Here is a 13683-nt window from a genome sequence, read left to right on the forward strand (position 1 = left end):
ATTTGTCACAATGAGTTCATCAACCTGAGAAAACAAGAAAGAAAACAGACCTCTGGAAGTACTAAGCAGAGTGATGGAGGCTACTAAGGAGCCAAATTAATACAGCTGTATTTTCATCTTGATTTTAAACTGCCAACTCTTGAGTATTAAAGTCACGTCAAAGATGTATGTTCCTTTATAACTCCTCCATCTTAAATATTATCTTTGAAAAAATTAAGTTATTCTTGAGTAGGCTGTTTTTTCTTCAAGTAACAGCAATGTCTTTAAGCCTACTTAAATCTTATTTAAATAATTTACTAATTCTATAGGGTTGTTCATTAGAAACCAAGATTGAATTTAAAAAAAATTTAAGGAGAGCAATCTCAGATGTAACTCACTTTACAAACAATTGCTTATGTTTTTCATTCTAATTACCAATATGAAATTTTCATCTTAATATCTTGCTTACTACAGAGCCTGCCATGATACCAGTGAGGGGCCTTGTCACCAAATGTGGGAAGGAGAAAAGCACCTATAAACAATCTTAACACTTACTTTTACAACAAAGCATTGAGATTAATACATATATACGGTGTATTAGTCTGCTCTCACACTGCCATAAAGATACTACTTGACTCTGTAATTTATAAAGAAAAGAGGTTTAATTGACTCACAGTTCTGCATGGCTGGGGAAGCCTCAGGAAACTTACAATCATGGCAGAAGGTGAAGGAGAAGCAAGAACCTTCTTCACAAGGTGGCAGGAGAGAGAGAGAGAGACAGAGAGAGAGAGAGAGAGCGAGAGCACACAAGGGAAACTGCTAGACATCTATCAAACAACGGATCTCATGAGAACTCCCTGACTAGCATGAGAACAGTATGGGGGAAACTGCTGCCATGATCCAATCACCTCCCACCAGGTCCCTCCCTCAACATCCAGGGTTTACAATTCGAGATGAGATTTGGGTGGGGACACAGAACCAAACCATGTCATACAGGAACCAAAAAGTAAAAACAGTAAAATCATTCTCTACTAATATTGTGTCACCTTAGAATCCACAAAATCCCACTTTTTCATATATTTAAAGGGTTACAAAGAAAGTAGAGTTTTAAATCACAGAAATGAATATTAAAACTTGGTTCAGTTAACTTGTAAATAACGTAAGCTACTTTATTATGGAGGTTGTGAATGTTCTCTAATAGAATTTCAGGCCAGGCATGGTGTCTCGCACCTGTAATCTCAGCACTTTGGGAGGCTGAGGTGGGCAGATCATTTGAGGCCAGGAGTTCAAGACCAGCCTGGCCAACATGGTGAAACTTCATCTCTACTAAAAATACAAAAACTAGCTGGGCATGGTGGCACGTGCCTGTAATCCCAGCTACTTGGGAGCCTGAGGCAGGAGAATCACTTGAACCTGAGAGGTGGAGAGGCTGCAGTGAGCCGAGATCACATCACTCCACTCCAGCCTGGGCAACAGAGTAAGACCCTGTCACAAAAAATAAAAATAAAAAAGAATTTGAGAAAGTACTCATTATAAAATGATGTTGAAAATATAAGGCAAACAAAGTGAAAAACTCAATGGCATTCCTAATTACTAAGAAGAGAATTACTGAATGGATAAGCAGTCAAGCACTAAAAGATGACTATTTTCTGAGACCAGAGAGAAGCTCTCTAAGTCCCTCTTGTGTTAAGTCTGTCCTACTGTTGAGAATGTGTGTATGGGGTAGAAATTATTTCCCCATCTCTAATATTCTTTTACCATGCACTCCACAACCTAAGGATATGGTCTTAGGTTGTACAGATCTTTGAAAGGTACTTTTCTGTGTCACTACAAGCATGCAGGCAGAAGACCAGGGTTGTTCTACACTAGGAGCACCCTCCATCAGAACTCCTGCAATGTTAGAAATGCGCCATAACTGTACTGTCCAATATGTCAGCCATTACCCTCATGTAATCAAATGTAGCTACCATGACTGAAGAACTAAATTTTTTCTTTTAGTTTAACTATTTTAAACTTAAAAAGCTACATGAGTCTAGTGGCTCCGTCATTGGATAGAACAGTTGCAAAAGCAAACATAAAGCTTGTGGGCTGATAATCAACTAGATCTACTAAAAACATGTGTCAGTCTGCACCATAAAGAATAAACTATTCCTCTTTGAAGCATCTATGTTAGTTCTATCACCGCCATTGTTTCGGTTCTTTAATATCATCTGCTGTGGATTTCTAAAAATTGGGAAATTGAAAGCTAGGGTAGAAAATCTTATCAATTAAATCAGTACATTCCAGGTAACAGAAAATATTGGGAACCTGTTCACTTATCCACAGATCCCAGGTGTGAAGCTCACGTCATGTAGTGCATTGTGCGGCCCTCTTCATGCATGTGGCAAACTACCCCATCAGCAACTATGAATAACAAAAGTTTTTTTTAGCTTAAAAAAAGAAATATAAACGTCTTAATAAGAGTACTCTGACCAATGGAGGAGTTCTTTTAAGAATCGACTGTTTTTAGCTCCCAGATAGTCAGTCCAAGAAGAAACAGACTTAAAGTTACATAAAGGAAAATAAAGATCAAATGCAAAGAGCTTCTTTCCAACTTCAATATTAGGCAATGAAATGGGTTCCCAAAGGGTGACTTCAGAATCTGTAACACAGGACATTGTCATACATGCCATCTGGTTTAGCTTACTGGTGTCATCCACTACATGCTATTTCTAGAATTGGGTGTTTTATTTTAGCTGAATATGTTTGGTTGAGTATCTTACATAAAGGTCTTGCTATAATTTTTTCCAGACTTTCGACTCCCACATAGTCTAGTGTGTATGCATAATTATTTCCTTAAAAGTGTAAGTTCAGAGTTAAGGTTAATAAGATCTCATATATGTTGGTACTAAGGTTGTTATTTAGTTGTAAAGTGTAGCAATGTGATTGGCACTGTACTGAGGTGCAAAAGATACAGTTCTTAACCTAAGGGCATAATCCAAAATCTAGCCAAGTGAAAGATAAAGATATGATCATGATTTTATTATTCAACACTTCTACTTGTAGAAAAACTCTAGGAAAAAAGTTTTTAGAAGCATTATTGAGCAGTATGAAATAATATGGATTTCAACTTTTAAAAATTAGGGGTAAGAGAAAAGAAATAAGAAGGAAACAAGTTGACATATTGGGCAAGAATTTAGAGACAGTAATAAGCTTGGTATGTGTTTATTAGCAGTAGACAATAAGTTTAGAGGATTAATTATTAACTGTGATGCAGAGAATAAAATCCTGCTATGGGCTGTATTTATAAAGTGCAGTTTTGACAAGCAATAATTATGTAAGCACAACATTCCCTTTCAGAATTAGTTGGGTTTTTTTAAGCTTTCACCATTCACAATTTGCCCCCAAAATGTTAACCATAATATAATACCACAGATGCAAAACATTCAGGGGGTCTTCGTGCACACTTTCAGCCTTCTACAAACACACTCTGCCCTCAGGAATCAGTGAATCTTTGAGACAAGCTCTCCCCTATACCACTGCCCACCTGCACCCCAGGCCACAAACAAAATGGAAGATGCAAAACGATGTGACGCAGGATGGTAAGAAAGAGAGCTTTCGGTAGTGACCAAAGAGAAAGTAGATCTGAGAGACCGCAGGTGATGAAAGAATTAAAAATCCGAGACAAAGAAAGAGCTAGGAGGGTCAAAACTTCAGGAGCCCTGCTTTCCTGTCTCCAGTCCTTGATCTGGCTGAAACTGTGCAGAAGTGAAAGCGAGGGCCTGTGACAGGTGACTGTCTCACAGTACTTTCTGCAAGAGACCATCTGATTCCTGCCACCAGTGTGACAAAGACCACATGGAGGTCTGGGCTGAAAATCAGATCACCAGCCTCTAGCAGGTAAGGCTGCTACTATTAGATTTGCCCTAAGACTGCTGGATATTTTTTATGACAGGTACCATTGGGTAACTCATTGGTTAGGAATGTGGGTTCTGGAATCAGACTGCCTGAGTTCAAGCTTCAACCCACTTCCTGGCTGTGTGACCCTAAGTAAGTTAATTACACTGCCCAGGACTCAGTTCCCCTAACTATGAATAGGACACAGTGACACTGACCTTGTGAGTACTAAAGGCAACTGTGCTCAGGAAAATGTTAGAGTAGTGGCTAGTTTGCTATAAACACCCAACAAATATTATATTACTCATTGTTATTTATATATATATAATATATATATAAATATATATAGCTTTCTGACTCTCTTGGAATAGTTTAACTGTATTTTCCATAACAAACAAAATTACTGATATTTAATGGCTGCTGAATTGATAGACATGATGGTTTTAGTGGTTGGTAAATCTCATTCAACAGGTTTCCAATAGCCAACTGGTATTTAATGAGCATATTAATGGTCTTACTGTCTTTAAATTAAACCCTATTTCAACCATTTAATTTCTGTTTATAACATACTTCCATCCTTTTAAAAGAAGCATATAAAGCTTCTCTTGAAAAGAATAATGTCCATTGACTTTTTTCTTCCCTGTTTTATTGACTGCGTAAATTCTTAGTAGCATTTGGGCAGACACTTCATGCTGTTCAAGCCTATTGAGTCATATGTTGTTGTGAAATTATTTTCTACCTAACCACAAATGTAATATGCTGGTATAACTTCCTCTTTTACATTTTAACAGTTTTTGATTGGCAGACAATCCTCAACATATTCTTTTTTCACTTGACAATGCAATTCTATCTATATGCCCTTCTTTCTTATTTTCCTTTTTGTCTTTGCCCCTTGTAGATGACTTCAATTTCATCATTACTATTCCTGTCTACTTGCAATATCAATATTATTTATCATTGTGTTGATCTGTGCCTTCTTCTATCTCATACATACTATCAGTATAAACTCTTTCATTATATTGATTAACCAACTCAGTTTATGGCACTGTTTCTTTATCTGTCATCAACTGATTATCACACATTCATCAGGCACTGGATAGAATTCACAGGATGTGCCACAAAGTGAGAAGGGGGATCATTTGCTTCTAGAGGAAGACACATTTACTCATCATACTGCAAAGAGCAAGCTGACCCCTGCTTGAGATCTTACAGAGAATTACAGAAAATTCACAAAAGCAAGAGAGACTGCTGTGACCACCTGTCAAGTTGTCAGCTGTAAACACCTGCCAAAATGCTAGATCACCTCACAAGGAGCTGTGAAGTAACATCTTTGCTGCCTTTCTTACTTCTTCTTCCTTCCTGGCGCCAATCCTTGAAGAGCCAGAAAACTCTGCCGGTGAATTGGGGAAGGAGTAGAAGGAGTATTAGATTAGGTAATAAATCTCTTCCACCCCTACTTCAACTTCTGGCTTCCCACTCACAGCAGACTCAAGCTGCCAGAAAGGAAAAAAACTTCAACTTTAACACAAGATCAAAGTTTTTACAAACACATGCTCTGACAGTTACTAAACTGGGGCAGTTTTCTGTGACCTGAAGTAACAAGAAAACTGTATTACTCAACAGTGACCAGAAGTATCATAGAGTCTGCCTAACTTTTCACAAAGAAATGAAAAGGCTAAACTCACAAACTACATTTAAAAGGATAGAGGGAGAGAACATTTAAGCTACTTCTTGACTATATTCCACAAGTCATCTCTGTTCAATGTATCAGCTGTTTCTTGGAAGAGAAAATGGTGATATCAGGGTACAGGATGGCTTCCTCAAGAATGAAGTTGTCATGCCCAGGCCAAACTCAATGACAGCCCTTGAATTCATGGAAATTATCCTAGGCAGAACACACATCCTTGTCATCATTGTCAAGGATTACTGATGACACCATTGTGTTTCATCTGCACCTACAGACATAGGAAGACACCAAACTACATGTCTCTTCGTGTCCCCAAGCTGCTAAAAAGGAATCATCTAAAATGCCTCTTCCTGGCCTCCCAGGAAGGTGTTGTAGAGATTCTCATGAAGAATTGTTATTATCTCTTTTAAATAATAGCTTGGCATTAACAGAAAATTTTCTCTGTATTATTGCCATCACTTAAAGACAGAACTTATGATATCACAAATGACCCAGAGAAAAGGTAGTTCTAAATCAATGCAAAATAACAAAAGGATAAAAAGCATATCCCCAGAGACACACCAGGAGATGCACACTGTGTAGCATTTATTAAAATGCAGGTATAAGCATAAGGCATAAAATGACAATATTAAACCAAGAGTTTAAATTATGTAGAATATTTTATAAGATTACAACTTTAATTTCCTTTGGGAAAACTAAGGCGGAAAATTGTAGTTTCGTGAGACTGTTCACTGTTGATTTGAAAGCCATCTGGCTAATCCTTAGCATTTATTTTTTAATGAATAAATGAAAATCAAAAGAAGGATGCAATATTATTCAAGAAAAAGATTTATGCTCTGAAACTTTTAAAATAATATTGCAACTCCAAAATTACATGTAAATCCCTCAAAATAGACCAAGTAGGCATGTTCTCCCAATCTAATGTCTGTTTAACTCCATTGAAACAGGTGATCTATTTTTTAATATTGCCTATGTATGGGCAAGAAATGTGGGTATTTGCTCTGTTTTGTTTTAAATAGAAACTTCTAATTGCATTTCCTTTCTCTGGGAATCACACCTCCAAAGTGGTACACTGTAGGAAATAGAACAATCCTAGGGGCCATGGGCCTTCGTGAGAGGTATAAGTCTTGCTCCATCCCATTTCAGATGTGCAAGATGTTTACTCTGACACAGCCTACGTATCTTTAAGAAGCTCAGATAATACTAATTCAATGCCATTCCTAAGTTATCAAGAGGATCCAACAAGACAGTGAGCATAAAATTGTAAAGACAAAGTAATCTAAAATGGTGATTATTTTATTCTTTTTGTTATAGTGTTTCAATGAGGAATTATATTTCAGTAAAGAACAAGGAAAGTAATAGAAAAAAGAAAGCATAATGCTATAAATAAGGACCACATATTTCTCCATGCCCTGTTTACCCTAATATGTAAATATAGAGGGCTACAAAGAACAAATAACAGTTCAGAGAAATAAAGGGGCCATTTAATATTGAATCACAAAGGCCTCTGACAAACCCCAAATCCACCCTCCTTAAGCAAATCACCACTTTCCAAGCCATGGGATAATCTACTGAGTTTCTCTAGCTCTTCAAAGTTCTTTCTTCTTTTGCCTTGTTGTGACCACTTCTCCAAAAGAGAGACTGAAAGCTTACTATCAAGTAACTTTGAATGTCCACATTTTATTCTCCCTCTTCCTTGTGACTTGGTCCACTAAAGGGAGATTTTGTTTCCTCCATTCCAATTCTACATCAAAATAAAACTACTGTGTTTCGCCACGTCCATGTTTGAAGCATTTGCCTTGATCATTTGGATAAGCGTAAATTTTTCACCTGCAATTTGATCATTCTTATTTCCTTAGCAGTAATTTACAGTTTTGGAAGTCCTATCAGAAAACCAAAATTGTTCTGAGAAAAATTATCTTCACTTTATCTTCCAAATTTTAAAAACAATAGGGGCACATCATGGAATATGTTAAAAAGCGTAATTTTTAAAAAGCAGAAAAATAATTTTGGGTTTTTTTGTCCTTGGTTTATTCTTGTTCTTTAATATAGTCAAATTCGTATTGCATATACATTTGCTATCCTACTTTTTACTTACTATCATATCATTCACACTTTTCATGTCAAAAATTATTTGTAACAAAGTTTAATGCTAGTTATAGCTGATTATTCGAATATAATGCCTAATTTTACAATAGTGAAATCTCAATTGCTTTGTATTGGTTTATAATAAATGCTAGCTAGTTTGCTATGGAAGCTTGGATCTGCTCATAATTTGTTTTTTTAAACATCAGAAACAGTTTTGAATTCAAGCAAATGTCTTTGTAGCACTAATTGAGATATTCAACAATTTTTCTCTGTTACCTGTTAAAACATGAGTTGTTACCTTCGTTTTCTTCCTTTTCTTTTTTATTTTAAAGTGCTGCAGTTGGGAAATGTGGTCACGAACATGTCCTACTTTTTAGAATGATCTGAGATTGTCTTTGGGAGTATCTTGTTTATAAATATGCACGTTCAGTGGTATTTTGAGCTTTGACAATGGAGAAAGAAGCTTAAGGTTATTTTTCTTAAACTTATAAGGTCAGTTGCAAGTCTCTCTGTTTTCACTTTCATTGTTTATCTACAGAATAAAAGGTATAACTATGACCAAGAAGTGAATCGGTTCAATGTGGAAAGCCAGATGGCATGCCACTGTGTTCTCCCTCATTTCCTAAGGAACACTTTTAAGAAACTGTGGACAGTGACCAACCATCCCAATTTGTACCAGACTGAAGAGTTCCCCAGGATATAGGACCTTAGGTGCTAACACTAGGACAGTTCCTGGCAAACTAGGATGTTTGGTTGTCCCTGAACAATTTTCCAGAGGGAAGTTTATTCAACATCAAACTCCCAGAAATTAAATCCAACTAAGTGAACCAGTTCCTGCCGAAGAGATTCACATTTACAGTCCCCTTTCTGTGACAGTGAGTCTTCACAACTGAATCAACTGAATAATCAGAATCTTGAATGATGGACATTGAGCTTACTCATCTTAGTGATGATGTCTAAAAACATTTGTGAAGGGTGCATGTACCAATTATAATATGCCATAACCAGGGGACCTGGCCACCAGGCCTTCTCATTCTCTGTCCCCTCCACTGCTCCTGGCTTCTTGCCCACTCTGCTCCAGTCACTGGCTTCCTGCAGCTCAAGTGTTTCTGCTTGCAGTTCCCCCCACCTCTGTCCTTACTCTTCTGCCAAATATCACGTAGTTTGCTCCCTCATTCAAGTCTTGGCACAAATCTCACCTTATCAGGGAGGACCTCCCTGACAACCCATTATAAAATAACTCCTTTACTTTCTATCCCTTTACCTTTTATTTTATTTATTTTTGAGATGGAATATTGCTGTGTCGCCCAGGCTGGAGTGCAGTGGCGTGATCTTGGCTCACTGCAACCTCTGCCTCCTGGGTTCAAGTGATTCTCCTGCCTCAGCCTCTCGAGTAGCTGGGATTACAGGCGCCTGCCACCACACCCAGCTAATTTTTTGTATTTTAGTAGAGACGGGGTTTCACTGTGCTGCCCAGGCTGGTCTCGAACTCCTGAGCTCAGGCAATCCACCCGCTTTGGCTTCCCAAAGTGCTGAGATTACAGGCGTGAGCCACCACACCCGGCCCTACCATTTTATTTTTTTTTTTATCACAGTTACAAACCCCTGACATGTATTTATGTATTTGTTTAGTGTTTGTTTCCACCCCACTAGACTGTGAGCTCAGAGGATAAGGTAGGCACTTAACGAATGAAGGGATGTGGTAAACACCACTGACGCTGGAGTCAGAATGGCTAGATTGAGAACTCAGCTCTGCCTCAAATAATTATGTGACCCTTAGCAGGTTACCTCACTGAAATTTCTAGGCCCCAGGTTCCACATAGATAAAATGAGAGTAACAATAGCCCCTACCTCTAAAGGTTGTTTTGAAGAGGAAACAAAGTAATACACAGGAACCATTTAGGGCCCTGTCAGGTGTGTGGTAAGTGCTCAGTAGATGTTGTCCTGTATTGCCACTATTTCCCTCATTAATGAATATGTTTCCAAATATTGAATTAAATAGAAGCATCAAGCCTGGAGTTATCTGAATATGAATATGTAAACTATCAAGATCACAAAATGGCAGATGTTGTATATTGCTATTTAATATCTGCTATTTTATATATATATACACACACACACACACACACACACACACACACACACACACATATATATGTATATATTTTGTAGATGGAGTCTTGCTTTGTCATCCAGGCTGAAGTGCAGTGGCGCCATCTTGGCTCACTGCAACCTCCACCTCCTGGGTTCAAGCAATTCTCCTGCCTCAGCCTTCCGAGTAGCTGGGACTACAGGCACATGCCACCACGCCCGGCTAATTTTTGTATTTTAGTACAGACAGGGTTTCACTGTGTTGCCCAGGCTGGTCTCAAACTCCTGAGTGCAGGCAATCCGCCTGCCTTGGCCTCCCAAAGTGCTAGGATTACAGGCGTGAGCCACTGCACGGGGCCAACAATATTATAAAATGTTTTGAATGCCAGATTATTTCAAAATACTTTTCATTTTTGCAAAATTGTTCACTTTGTAATTGTTACTCTGGTTTCAAGCAGACTTGCTAATCCAACACTTTCGAGCCGAGTAATAAGTGACTATTTAAGCACATCTTACAGGTTTCCCAAGATGGGCTGGTCTTGGGTTTTACTGAGCACATTTGCACTGTGGGCAACATTTGTATTGAGAATTGTTCCTTTAATTTCTAAGGCATTTACACAACCAGTTTCCCTCACCAGGATCATTTTCTGGGCCATAAAACACACTAAATTTGGTTTAGTAGGAGGCATCAGTGGAAGCCTTTGTCATGAACTCCACCAGCAGGGTATTCCTACAACATGTTACCTAAATGTTTCTGAAATTTTAGAGAGTTGAGCAGATGGTTGAGCTCTCTGATATTGTCTATAATGGCCCCACAAAGCTTTGATTTCATTTGTAAAATTTTAATCTTCAAACAATAAATCATGGACAGGGGGATTAAGAAGTACATTTTAAAGTTATTCAAGGATATCATCCTATGTGCCTATAAGGAGTTAGATACAGGTTCCTATTTACAATCTTAAAATCTATTGGCTTGAAGATGTTTGGGAAGAAAGAAGGGAAGCATGCAAATTTGTAATTTTGGAATTTTGAGTTTTGTCACTGTATTAGTTCATTCTTGAATTGCTATAAAGAAATACCTGAGACTGGGTAATTTATAAAGAAAAGAGGTTTAACTGGCTCATAGTCCTGCAGGCTTTACAGGAAGGATGGCAACGGCATCTGCCTGGCTTCTGGTAAAACCTCAGGGAGTGTTCAGTCATGGCAGAAAGTGAAGGGGGAGCAAGCACATCACATGTTGAAAACAGGAGCAAGCTAGAGAGAGTGGTGGCGAGGTGCTTTGCCACACACTTTCAAACAAATAGATCTCATGTGAACTCAGAGCAAGAGCTGGCTTGTCACCAAGGGGATGGCCCAGGCCATTCATGAGGAATTCACCCCCATGATCCAAACACCTCCCACCAGGCCCCACCTCCAATATTGGAGATTACAATTTAACATGAGATTTGATGGAGACATGTATTCAAACTATATCAGTTACTCACTGAGGGAAGGAATAATAAGAATGAGCCCACCAACCAAAAGCTAGGCAACTACCATACCTCAGTGCTCCCACATCAATTGCATGGCTCGCTTTGATATGAGGGCAAATCATAACTGCTCCCTCTCTAAGAGCTACTTTGTGGTCCACAGGAGAGGAACGGCCTCGTGACACTCAAATGGCCCTGGTACTCACAAGTTAACAAACTTCAAAATGCCATTTGAAAGGGAAACTAATAACATTAAAAAGAGGTCACAGTACTGTTTGAAAATCTACAAAGGAGTCATGATCTTTGTTCAAGGAAGTAAAATATTAAGGAAATTTGTGTTAGTTGAGTTCTTGACTGAACATGTGCTATGAATTTCTGATTGTGGAAGCTGCTTCCTATTCGAAAATAAAATAAAACTCTCTTGCTATGCAAATGATAAGAATATGTTTTGGTATCAAACAATATCTAAAAGCAAACTCTCTGCAAAGTATCCCAGAATGGTTTACTTAAGAACATCCTGGCTGAACTTCAAAGTAGAGCCTACTGGAAAATATTTACCCAGACTATTTGAAAAGAGATTTGAAAAGAGAGTTTCATTGATTTCCATTGTCCAGCTTTATTTCATGGATTTCTATCATTCGACTGTATTTTTTATTACCAGTATCATTACCACAAGAAAGTATTACAGTCAAGAGATGACAAATAATAATGATGATAGTAATTGTAAATCCAAAATCTTTTACCTGTTAATAACTCTGTAACTAACTACAATAAACTACCTTTAGTATACAGATAGGTCTGGTGCAGTGGATCATGCCTGTAATCCCAGCACTTTGGAAGGCTGAGGCAGGTGGATCACTTGAGGCCAGGAGTTTGAGACCAGCCTGACCAACATGGCAAAACCCCATGTCTACTACAAACACAAACATTAGTCAGGTGTGGTGGTGCATGCCTGTAATCCCAGCTACTCGGGAGGCTGAAGCATGAGAATCATTTGAACCTAGGAGGCAGAGGTTGCAGTGAGCCGAGATCATGCCACTGCACTCCAGCCTGGATGACAGGGTGAGACTCTGTCTCAAAAAAATAAAAAATAAAAACAAATAAACCTGTAACTTGTATTTACCAATGCCACATCAAGCAGGACAGCATAACTGACCCAGTAAAAATTACTCCCTGGCTCAGCACAGAGAGTGAAAGTAGCTGGAAATTCATAATACGACTTTCTGCAACTAGATCAAGAGGCTTCCCAGGTTCTTTCGCTTGATTTTACCACATGATTGTGGCCACCATCTTCCCTGATTTGTATCCTCGATTTCCTCTGTTGTTCCCTCAAGTAGCTCTCTACACATATGATGGTATTCCCATGACAACTGTTGCTTCTCTTGGTGGGCCTGTTAGTCCAACTGAAACCAGGAACTCTGGCCTGCAGAGATACATTCTGTGCTGAGGACATAGAGGTTCTGTAATTCATCTGAGTTCCCGTGATTGAGCTCAGTTACTAGGCAACACCACCATGAGACCACGGATCCTGGTTGCACATGTACATGACTTCTCTGGCTCACCTTCTCCTTTAGCCTCCTTTCCCTGAGATTCAGAGAAAAGTCTTTGGAGACTGGGCCAGAAGACAAATAGAGTGATTAACAAAGCTTATCTAAAATTACTAATGATCCTTCATAGCCATGCTGCCATCCCACATCCCAATCTCTGTCAGAGGAAAACCCTAATTCCAAATAATTTATTTAAAATTGGCACGGTTCTGTCATGGCAAAGAAATACACAGGAGATGGCAACCTCAAAGCCTGGTGTACCTAGCTCTTTTGTCAAGATGCAAGCCTGAGGCCGAGCCTGAAAGTCCACTGTCAACTCTCCTCTACCTGAGGCTCTGAGAGAAGTAGGAAACTCATTCTACTGAAGCCTGCAGTGCTTATGGTGACAATCTCTGAAAATAAAAGAATTGGAACCATGGTAGAAAATAAAAATGGATAACCTTTGAAGGCTCACATGATAAAAGTAATCTGGAATAAACTTTGTATTTCCCTTAGCCTCACCTTTTACCCATTGCATTAATTTTCCTTACATATCTGTGAATCAAGGCACTACAAATTCATTACTTACTGATAAGATGTGTCCAATTTCTTAAAGAATAACAATGTATCTTCAAATACCCAGATTTAAAATACTGCAGTCCTAGTTTTTTCATACTTTTTGCATTTCTCTTGCCACATTTTGGGTGACATAAAATGTCCCATGTAGCCACAAGTAATTATAAAACAGGTACACACAGAATTGGAAAGCACATATTTCATGCTTGATTATTATTTTTCTATCTTTGTCCACCAGTGTAATCTATTCTCTCAATTTAGTAAATTGGGTATCATAATAGCTATGGCAGGGCTAGTGCCATGCAGCCTCCTTTGGGAGTAGGGAGTTTGGGAAGACAAATAGAAGTGAAATATGAACCACCAGGGTAATACATCTGAAAGTATGAAGATA

Source organism: Hylobates moloch, unplaced genomic scaffold (genome assembly GCF_009828535.3).
Source record: "Hylobates moloch isolate HMO894 unplaced genomic scaffold, HMol_V3 SCAFFOLD_3, whole genome shotgun sequence".
Taxonomy (NCBI): domain Eukaryota; kingdom Metazoa; phylum Chordata; class Mammalia; order Primates; family Hylobatidae; genus Hylobates; species Hylobates moloch.